This window comes from Primulina huaijiensis, chromosome 11, assembly GCF_012295235.1.
Source record: "Primulina huaijiensis isolate GDHJ02 chromosome 11, ASM1229523v2, whole genome shotgun sequence".
Classification (NCBI taxonomy): domain Eukaryota; kingdom Viridiplantae; phylum Streptophyta; class Magnoliopsida; order Lamiales; family Gesneriaceae; genus Primulina; species Primulina huaijiensis.
Genome location: NC_133316.1, coordinates 10,049,660 through 10,060,847, shown reverse-complemented (window position 1 = coordinate 10,060,847; position 11,188 = coordinate 10,049,660).

Genomic DNA, 11,188 nt, shown 5'->3' with positions numbered 1-11,188 from the left:
GCAGTATAATCTATAGAACCAGATAGGCCAGGCCAATTAGATTCGACGGAAGTAGAAAGAAGTACTTTGAAGGCCAAGGAGATGGCTTCAAAGACTTCGCCCTTACGCTCTTTCCTCCTCTTTCGATAAGCTTTTCATAGCCGTAGTCGTAGTCAACTTGCAGAGGAATCCACTTCTGAGAGTGAGAGAATCCCGGGATGCATATGCTCTTTTCAGGGTTTAAGGAATAAGTAAGCGCAGCTATTGGACTTCTTTGTGGTATGGCAGCAGTAGCAAAGAAAAAAGCTGCTCACTCTGCTTCACCGAGAAAGGTTGCAAAGCAAGTAGCTAGCGAAGGAAATTAGGACACCTCCTGCCCAGAGGTAGGCATTTTAAATGCTGCAAAGGCTTTAGGAGCAGGGCCTGGAACTTAAACTGGTCCGGGCATAAGTCCAGACTCTCGGTCTGATTAGGCCTCTGCTGGAACTGCGCTCTCTATTAAGAGTAGAAAATTCTAACTTTCGAAATAGAAGATCGCATTAAACTAGGCCCGTTGTCCCTCTTAACACCAACCGCACCTACTTTCTTTCGTACCCAAGCCCCGGGGCAATAAAGACAGTTTTTGGCAAGTTGTCCGCTTGAACTTGATTTGAGAAAGGAAGTACCGCTTCCCCTAACGGTAGCGAAGTGAGCTGAGGAAAAGCAATTCAATAGGTAGAGTCGCAATTGCTTCGCTAGCTCTTAGAGAAGACTGAGCGGGGAATGTCTTATGTTGAAGTGTTGAAGAATGCCTTGTTGTCGGACTAGGAAAAAGCGCAGCTATTTCAGCTATTGGAGGAAAATCTCTTTTTCTTTCGAGAGGGGCATAGTTTCGTAGCTAAGTGAAAGAGTAGGAGAGGGAGAGAAGACAAGTCTTGTTGACTCAGCTGTTAACGTTTTGTAAGAGAGAGAAGTGCCCTGAGGGAATCAATCCTCCTTGAGGGCGGAATTCAATTCCTCTTTGCTTCCTTTCATCCAGTCTGTCGGCCAAGTCTTTCATTCCTGTTTGATGGAATGGTGATTCGAGTTTTTCACCCTAAGGAATAATACTGATGAGTTGAGTGAAATCGTATCCGTCTCAAGCATCTTACTCCTATCAGTAAGCGCCTAATCCCTTTTCCTTTTTGAGTTAATCTAACTGCTCTCCCGCAGCAAGTAATGATGTTTCTTTTTTTTTTTCATCCCTGAGTCTGTTGGGGTGCTAAAGGAAACAATCCCATCTAATCAAGTTCCAATCCTTCTGTCTTCCATTACTCTGCAACCTCCTGCCTTCCTTGAGGTTTGAGTTGCAAGAGTAGCTTTCCTTTCAATTGCTTCCGCCTTTGATGGAGTTGCAGTCCTTGGGGTTTGATAAGTTGGAGTTTCAGTTTTATTCTAGCCAAAGCCCAACCTTCTTTCTTTGATATTCTAGCTCATGGGGAAAAAAGCCCTTTGATCCTATCGATTCGAGTTATATACCCATTTCCCCTCCTAACATGGCTTACTACCAATGAAAGGGACTTTTCTTCTGTTTAAGAGAATTCCTATACCCTTTCCCTTCAAATTAACCTATACCGCCTACTAACCATCTGGTAAACCGAAGGATATTCTGCTTCCTTCCAAGCCCACTACATAGAGAGTAAAAATGCCTTATTCTTACTATCTATTCAAAGTATATTCTCAATCGGCGAAGTCTCGCTGTATTGAAAGCGGTAGACTAGTACTTTTATCCAGTGAAGCACGAGAGCCCCCCCTTCTCAGGGATTCACTAGTTGGCTAAACGAAAGCCAAAGAAGTCGGGTATCTCCTTCAGGCGGAATGTAATGAATCCACTGTATAATATAGTATGCCCATCTCTGGATTCTGTCTTTCAATGAAAGATTTGAATATATCAATCTCATTGATCGAATCACTTTTTAGTGAAAGATCTAGTCAAGGATTGCATCAACCAGATGTTGAGAATGTGGAAACAAATTAGTTAAACAGCTAGTCCTCTTCCCTTCCCAAAGGGAGCCATATGGAGACCGTGGCTAGTCAACCACTAGGCTATTTGTCCTCATAGCCTCTCTTCGCACTTACCCACCATATATTGATATGGCGGTGTGCAGAACAGGTGAGAAGTTTACTAAATACACGGTTCTTGGCGACGATGTTGTCATAGCCGACCAGGAAGTAGCAAGGGTGTATGAACAATCCTTGGATCAATTTTCTTTTCAAAAATCCTACCCATACCACCTAATCCCGAGAAAGGGAAAGTCTTAGTTGAGTGAAGAGTGCTCGAGGCCAATATTTCGTGCCAGTGCAAGTGCTTGGGTTATTTACTATCAAAATAAGGTGTACGATCAGACGGATAATTTTCACTGCAAACTCTTCTCGGTCTCTACGATTGTGACTTAAACAAGTGACCTCTTTTCTTTCATCGGTGAGATAATGTCTCTAATTCACTCTCGGATCTAACTCTCTTTCTTTTTCTTTCGGGCGCCCGTGGGAAGATACTTTAGTCATTGATATCCTTATTCAAAATGAAAAGGCGGGTATTCCCACAAAACAAAAGCGCTAGACCCCTGTTCCTTTACTTTAATCAACGAAGGCAGCCGCTCCAGCAGCTTTAGTACTTAGTTAACGCCCCAGCCCAACTCCCGCGATGAGAAGGGCTGCTAGGGAATAGAACAAGCTAAGAAGTCCTTACTAAACTACCAGTGCAGGTAAGGAAGTTAATGGGCAATCCTCACAGTTGCCCCATCCCACTGCCAAAGAGAAGACAGCAACAATCTAGCTACTAGGATAGGAACGGACGATAGTTTTATCATCCTTTGTTATCTATCGTCCATCTTTACCTCTCCTACTCCACTACTTCCCTCCTTCAAAGCGTGATTAATGCGCCTCTCTCCTGAAAAACGTGATCAACGTGGACTTCTTTCGAGCGTCTCGAGCATTTTTAAAGTTGAGCCTTCCAACCTAGCCCATGAAAAAAAGCTAGCTGAAAGCTCTATTGTAGTCTTTTAGTCGTCAGGAGGGAATGATTCCGGCCCTCTGTGTATGCTGTTTCTTTTGTTCAAGATTACTTACCAAACTTAGCCCTGGTTCTAGATTCATATGCATCTTTGGATGCTCCTACCCCACCATGCCTGGCCCTTTACCTTACCTTAAAAAGAAAAAGAGAGGGAGACCGCTCTGAATACAACAGAGGGCGTTGAGCCTCTAGTTGGCTTTCCAAGATCGACGGATCAGCATGAGATTGTCAGGAATGAAACTTCCATTGCTCCTCCCGCCTTTTCCGGCAAATGCTATGTTCAACTATGCCCACCCACCTCGACAAGCCCGGATAAGAAGTACAGATGGTTGTACAGCATGAGCTACGGAAAGCATTTCGACAGATGAAGTACGATCTGCTTAGAGAATTCCCCTGGTATGAACCAACAAAACCATATCCCGTGATCTCCTCCTCTTGGACCAATGTTTCTTTTTTTTTATCTACCGATTACCACCCATAAAGGAGTATTCAAGTCCCTACGGGAGGTCTGGTGAATGATATCATTCGGAAACAGATGCGCCTAAGGCAGGACCACCTTTCCTTTTCGCTAGCTTGTCAAAGTTGGAGCTGCGGGCATTCTTTCTGTCCCCGAAGGCGAAGCAGGAGGAACCAACCCAACAGTGTACCGGAGCGAGCACTAAATAAAGTGTACGAAACGAACGAATGAAGTAATAGCGACCAGCGAGCTATTGCTTGCCTTTGCTTTAATAGTTTCTATTCGACTGGAAGGGAAAGCAAGCAAGGAAGGCATAGGTGTGAGCTAAAGACTTTTCTCGCTAAACCCGTCTCTGATCTTCTCTACTGTTTTGGCTGCTTTCTTTCATATGGGTGTAAGGTTCCTAATGTTCTAACTCAGAAAGTATAGTCGTTTTCTCTTCCTGACCCTTCGGCCAAGCCGCTTTGTCTGTTCATTGGATTGGTGTCTGATAGCTTTTCCCTCTCCCCAACCGCTGTCATGTCCCGCTACGCTAGTTCTTACTGTGCTGTGCTTTCCTTCCTGTCTCGCTTTTGTCTTGATTCTACTAGTTATCTCTCAAACAGCGGTTATTCCGCTAACACCGGATAAGCCGCATCTATCTAATAGCGGACGATTATCGGCAACTTCGGAGTCTTTCCGCCCCACCTGAGAAAGAAAGAATACATTCCTCACGTCTGCACAGGCCTATGGGCTTTAGCAAGCCCCTTTCCAGTCGTGGCGTATCATTTCCAAAAGTTCAAGGCATATCACCGTCAGTGCGCTAAAAAGATCAGTAGGAAGATATAGGAGCACAATAAGGAGATTATTGTCCGCCTAGGCAGTGACTCTTCCATGTCATATAGTCTTCCAGTTGAGATTTACGGTTCCGAGTTAGATTCTAATTGCGAGAAGGAGGAACTGAACTCTGATTGTGATGGCGACTGCCTAATAATAATGGAGAATAGGGTAGGAATGGAAAGGGATAACGGCGGATAGTGAGCTCTATTAGATCCCCAGGGTCGCTTGGGAGCATCTTCTTGCTCCTGAGGATCATAATTTGATTTCATTGAATCTAAGGTTCTGAAAGAACGTAGTAAGTGGTGAACTTTGTTTACTCGCTCGTTAGAGGAAGTGAATGGTTGGCTCGAAGAGGGAAGAGATGTCTTCAATCTTACCTGTTGGATGTNATAGTGAGCTCTATTGGATCCCCAGGGTCGCTTGGGAGCATCTTCTTGCTCCTGAGGATCATAATTTGATTTCATGGAATCTAAGGTTCTGAAAGAACGTAGTAAGTGGTGAACTTTGTTTACTCGCTCGTTAGAGGAAGTGAATGGTTGGCTCGAAGAGGGAAGAGATGTCTTCAATCTTACCTGTGGGATGGTAGCTTTACTGTCTCTATTCTAGTTGAGTAAGGAAGTCCTCATAGCAACTAGTTTGTGAATGCTTAAATCTCTCTTTTTTAATGAAAAATACGGGGTTTTTTTTGACAAGATGTGACATTCAACATCAGATCGATCTAATCCCAGGATTTGTTCTTCTGAATCAAGCTGCAACTCGGATGAGTCCATCGGAGCATGAAGAATTAAGTAGGCAGGTTAGCGAGCGGATTAAAAAGGGACTTGTCAGGGAGAGGGTTCCAAACCTTGTGCTGTGCCTGCTCTCTTGACCTCAAAGAAGGATGGCACCTGTTTTTCTCTTTCTTTCTACATTATAGCTTCAACTTCTTTCCTATAGCTGCTTGCTTGGCTTCAAAGCCTTACCTGCCCTTCGCCGCCTCCACAGAAAGATTGGTCTGGTCGATTGGTTACTTCCTTTTTGGATTAGTCAACACTAAAATTCTCTCTATAAAAGGCTACAAGAGACGGCGCAGCGCTGCCTACGCGCTAATTAGCTTCCGATGTCGAAACTTCTCCGGCATTGATTGAAGGTAAAGCCTTCACTTCAAGCTTTGAAGCTAAGTCCGCTATTCGGTCAAACTCTGATAAGCTCTAGGCCTTACCAACCTCTTTCGGGGTTCACTCTTTTACTTAAGCTCCTTAAGTTCCTAGATAGGCGGATGCCTTTGCCGAGTCTGAAACTCCGACTCCTAAACTATTCACTGGCCGGAAATGCCCATTTTTAGCTCGCTCTGGCGGATGTTCCCGCTGATGGTAAGACCGGAGAGAGAATTCTTTTATTGGGCGCAGAAGCCTATAGAATCGTAATCAACTCCTATGCGGGTACATGATAAAAGCCTAGGCCAAAGCAAAGAAAAAGAGAAATATAAGATCCCTACGCCCCTCTCTCTCTTGGGCTCTCATGCCCCCTCGTTTTTGGTGAAAAAAGTAAACCGGACCGATCGGTCATTTAAAATACGATAATTCGAATCAAAACGATTCTTGAAGAACAGAATACAACCGAGACTCCTGCATTTAGATCGAAGGCTTAGGGCGGAAAGGTAAAGAATGACTTATCTAAAGAATCCATCTATGTTCTGAAGCCCAACCTCAAAGTCCTCTCCTCGTATTGCTAGTACCTGGCACCTGTCCAATTATTGGGCTAGCTTGTGCAAGAACCACAGGCGTAGAAGGAAGGGAGAGAGAGCCCCCCTCCCCCTCACTGTCTGAGTTGAAATGAGAAGCTTTTTCCTTCGCTTCAAGCTGTAATAAGAATAACAGTTCTTTCAATCCGCTTTCTTTGATGCTGACTTGACCCGCAGAGTTGAACTTGAACTACCTCTTTGATCCTTCCCCTGTAAGGCTTGGGTTGAGCCTTTACTTTTACTAAATAAGGACGAATCCGCCTTTTCAATCTCCCACTCTAAGACTAGTTGAAAAGAGCAATCCCTCGCGATTCACAAAGTCGCTAATAAGACTTCGAGTCAACGAACGATTCAAGCTCATTACAGAAGGCAGTTCAGCTTGAAAACTCGAGTTGCTGTATTGAGCCACTCTTTCAATTTCAAAGGTGGGATCAAAACCTATTCTTCTTAGCCTAAGAGTCTATTCGCGGAAGAACCAGACATTCTCAAAAAACTCTCCTTACTATACCTTACATCCTGTCATCGCTTTCAGATAAAAGGAAGTTAGACTAGCTACCAACTATCTCACGCTCTCTCTAAAACCCAGCCAAAGGAGTAGGAGCAGCAGCTGGGGAACCACCATAACCATCCATGGGAGTCAGACTAGCAGCAGAAGGGGAGTAGTAGGAGCATTAGCACTGGGAAAAGATTGAATCAATCCAGCTCTGGTAACAAAGCAGTAGGCAAGCCTTAGTGGGGACCATCCAAACCTCTAAGCCCGAGACTTTTTCTCCTCGGATCGGAGCGCACCACGAGATGCTTTGTGAACAGCCCCCTCTGTTCAATACCGATACCTGTCAGATTCCATAGCTGATGAATCTCTTTCTTTTGAAACTCTTTCCATTGATTGTCACGCAAGACGCTTTTCTGGCACAAACCTAGTAGTTTTTTGTCCTGCCGATCTTGGGTGAACTGATGACACTGATGCTCCAAGACCGAGAGTTTTCACAGCCAAAGCTATTGAAGCTGTTCCCTCCCATGAATCACTGCTTTCTGCACGCACTTCGCACCCCTCACTTTCTTTTGTTTGAGCGGCTATCGCTTCTCTTTTATTCTATAGTGGGAATTCCTCTTCTATCGTAATTGGTTGGGCCAGCCTCTTCCTCTCTTTTTCACTCCTTCATCCCTCCTCACGGTTGGGAACAAGACGGATATGCCAATGGCCTCTATCAGAGAGTGGTTTCTGGATTGGTTGGTCTGAGGAGTGAAGGCGTTAAGAGAAATGACACAGTATCTTGATCCTCTATCCCCGACCATTCTATTAACCTAGTATCATTCTTTNTGATTTTTTAATCAATAAACTAACGTTTTGTCGTTCTAGACCACCACCATCGGATTCGACGGAAGGAATGATAAATAGATACGAATCGAGCAAGAAGGGGGGAAAACTAGTAAAGAAAAATTATACAAAGTTATATATAAGTCGCTACCCCCCCTTGGTATTTCTTTAAATTTAAAAGAATTTTGTTTAATTAGACGGAAGTTCTTTAAAAACTTCTGCTTTCTTTAAAAGATTCTGAACAGTTCCTGTAGGTTGAGCACCCCTTTCAAGGAAGTATAGAATAGCAGGAACATTTAAATAAGTTTGATTCTTCATTGGATCATAAAACCCCACTTTTCTAAGATCTTTTCCTTCTCTTCGGGATCGAACATCAATTGCAACGATTCGATAGACGGCTCATTGGGATAGATGTAGATGAACAATACCCCCCCTAGAACCGTATAGGAAGTTTTATCCTCGTACGGCTCGAGAAAAAATGATTTGATTCGAATGAACCTAGAAAATCAATTAGACTTTAATTTCATTCGTTTTTTGTCCTTCCTGAAAATTTAAAAGAAACCATTCGTACTCATAACTCAAGTTGAATAACTCTCAAATAACTCAAAAGTAAATTCTTCTCTTTAGTCAATTTCATTTATTGAGTTGTCTTTACCCGCTTTTTTGTCTCGTTTAAACTTAGATTTGGATGATCCAGTTATTGAGACTATCGAGACAATTAAAATGGGTTTACTTGTTCTTGGATCCTTTAATCTTTATTTTAAATCATTGGGTTTAGACATTCCTTCGGTGCTTCTTAATACTTTCAAAATGGCAGCAACATACCTTTGAATTGGAAATATTTGAAATTTGATTTCTTTCTATCAAAGAATCCGATGGACAGTTGATTCCCGCGTAATACATTTTGAATCGAAAAAGTTTGATCAATTACAACAAGTTTCCAATTTAAAAACAAAACTTGTTGAAATTGGATTGGATCCTTTTGATTTCTATATTATTATTATATCATAGAAGATACGTTTACGAAGTTGTTCCAATTGATTGATTGGCATTAACCCTAGATCCTTGCCCCCCAGAAATGAATTAATCCTTTCGACTTTTCGACTCGAGCTCCATCGTAGACTATTTACAACCCAACAAAAAAACAAAGGATTCAGGTGTAACAGAACAAACGATGTCGAGCCAAGAGCATCTTCATTCCTCGATAAATCGAAAATAAGATGGTGGATCTAAAAATCCACAACGGATCGAGTCCTTCAAGTCGCACGTTGCTTTCTACCACATCGTTTCAAACGAAGTTTTACCATCACATTCCTCTAATTTGGAACCAGTATGGAATTGATTCAATTATGGAATCATGAATAGTCATTGGTTCAGTTGTACATAAACATCGTAATCTAGACTTTTTATATTCTTATTTTAAAATAAGAATATGATGTGATATCTGTATGTGGAACGATTTTTATGAAAAAGTTTTAGCAAGACAATATCTTTAACATCCATAAATCTATTTTAACATACATTTTAACATACATAATCTATATAATACAAAATAATAGAAAGTATATAATTATAACTATATATAAACGAATTACTTATTGACTCTGCATCTTCAAGTGACTAAATAGGATAGATTATCCTATTTCCTACTTTTTCAATACCAAAGATTCAACTGAAAAGAAATCATTAATATTAATAAAAATAAAGTATTTATAAAAAAAATATCTATAATTGAAAAAGTTTCCTATTTAGAAATACTATCTTCTTTGAAGGAAATTCGCCAATAAGCAGCATGTTTAATCCGATAAGTCTTTCCTTGACTCATCACTGATTTAATTTTAAAATAGATCAAAGCTAAAGAAGAAATAATCCAATTTTTTTTCGCAAGTGGATCAAAAAATGATATAAGTAAAGATAAAGATTTGAATCTTTATTCTTTTCATCTGATTACGAAAATAAAAATATAAAATTCATTTGCATTGAAATAGAACGATACATACATACCACATACCATATAAGTTAAATATTTCCTCATTTTATATGTTTATTTATTTATATGTATTTTGTTTAACATAGGGATAGGGTTGAATAATATTTCAATAATAAAATCTTGTCATAAAGTGAATAGCATAAAAACCCTCTGGGGCGGAAGGATTCGAACCTCCGAATAGCGGGACCAAAACCCGTTGCCTTACCACTTGGCCACGCCCCATTTCCATTTATAATCTAAACTAAGAAAGAATAAAATTGGTATTGGTTGTTTGTCAACTCCAGTCCAAATATATATATATATCTATAGAATAAACGGGTAGTAGGATGTTGATACATATAGACATAGAATTCAACTCAATTTAATGATCATTACATAGAATTCAAGTAAGATATTGTATGAAAGTATGATTTCTTCTATTCTCCTTTAAGTTGAGAATTGGAGGATTTTGTAATTGGGTGGCTTCAAAAAGAAGAAAGATTTTTTGTCTACCGTAACTGACTTTCTTCCTTTTTCCTTATATCAAAAACCCAACCAAAATGTAATTATCTCCAAGAACACAAAAATGTCTGTTATGCTTAATATCATTAGTTTAATCTGTATTTGTATTAATTCTTCCCTTTCTTCGGAAAATAACGAAGAATGAGATGCAGCTCTTTGATCTCCACTTGGGTCAGCAGTTGAACTCGTTGCCGAAGACCTTGAAGCTTCTCTTGCCAAAAAAAGTTCTTTAAACAGTTCCTCAAGGACAGGAAAGATAGATTACAGTCCTATCAGTGCGACGGCCACTTTCTCCCCACCCGGCCTCCAAGAGGCCCGGGCATAAGGACTCTACCTGGCATTTGCCTCTGTACTATTGGTCATCATTGCATTTCCTGTCCTGGATGAGACTCTCAAAATGGCCAGGCCCAATAAATGGTTTCTGAAAAACTAGAATTTTCACTTTATTCTGCTTCCATCAACTATCCTCCCTCCTCTATTCCTTTGTGCTCATTTCCTAAGGTGATAAGAATGAATGAAACTCACATTCAACCCCAAGAAAGAGCAAAATTCCCTGAGACGAGATAGCTTCGCTTCGGCATCAAAAGCACTAATACAATCCCTTTTTGCCTGGACGTCCCGTGGGCGATGTTAGGCAAAAGGGCAGAACAGACATCATCCCTCCGAGCATACAAGTCTGAGTGGTCAGTCAGCTAAACGATTCTTAGCCTCCTGATCAGAATCGGCAAGAGATGGAAACTCAGCAATGAGAAGAGATGCACGCACGTGCGTAGGAAGAGTGGTTTTGAATAGCCGCAGCACTAGTGAAAAGGAAGACTCCCCTCCCTCCACTAGCTAGGTAACTCCTTTTCTAAGAAAGCAGCAAATCTTTCCTCCTCAGATGAGGCGCTGAAAAGCCCAAGACAGATCACATCTCATTAGAAAAGGGCATCCCAACCGGGAACAAGCCTGTTCGCGGAGTTATCAGCACGGACTTTCGTCTCCAATAGGCCCAGCAAACCAATGCTGTGCTTCTGAATGACTCAACAAATCTCTCTCCACTTCACCTCCTTATTGAGGCCCCTTTTATATTCCAAGCACCCACATTCATCATGACCCACCAGCAGTTGCCTTCACTGAGTCTTCTTTGCTCTTAGAGGTCTTCAGTTTTTATACGGGTAAAAAGCTACCATGTGTATTGGAATTTTTTTAAGCGAAGAACTCTTACCCCCACTGTCGCGCTTTGAGTCATAAAAATCCCCAGCATGAATCTTGAACTCTATTTATCTCGGCTGAAGCAGAAACTAACCTCCTGTCACCAATCTCTACCCTTTCCTCCCCCGAGGATTGAAAAGAAACCATTTGCAGCTGCTCAATAGAGGGGCTTTTCC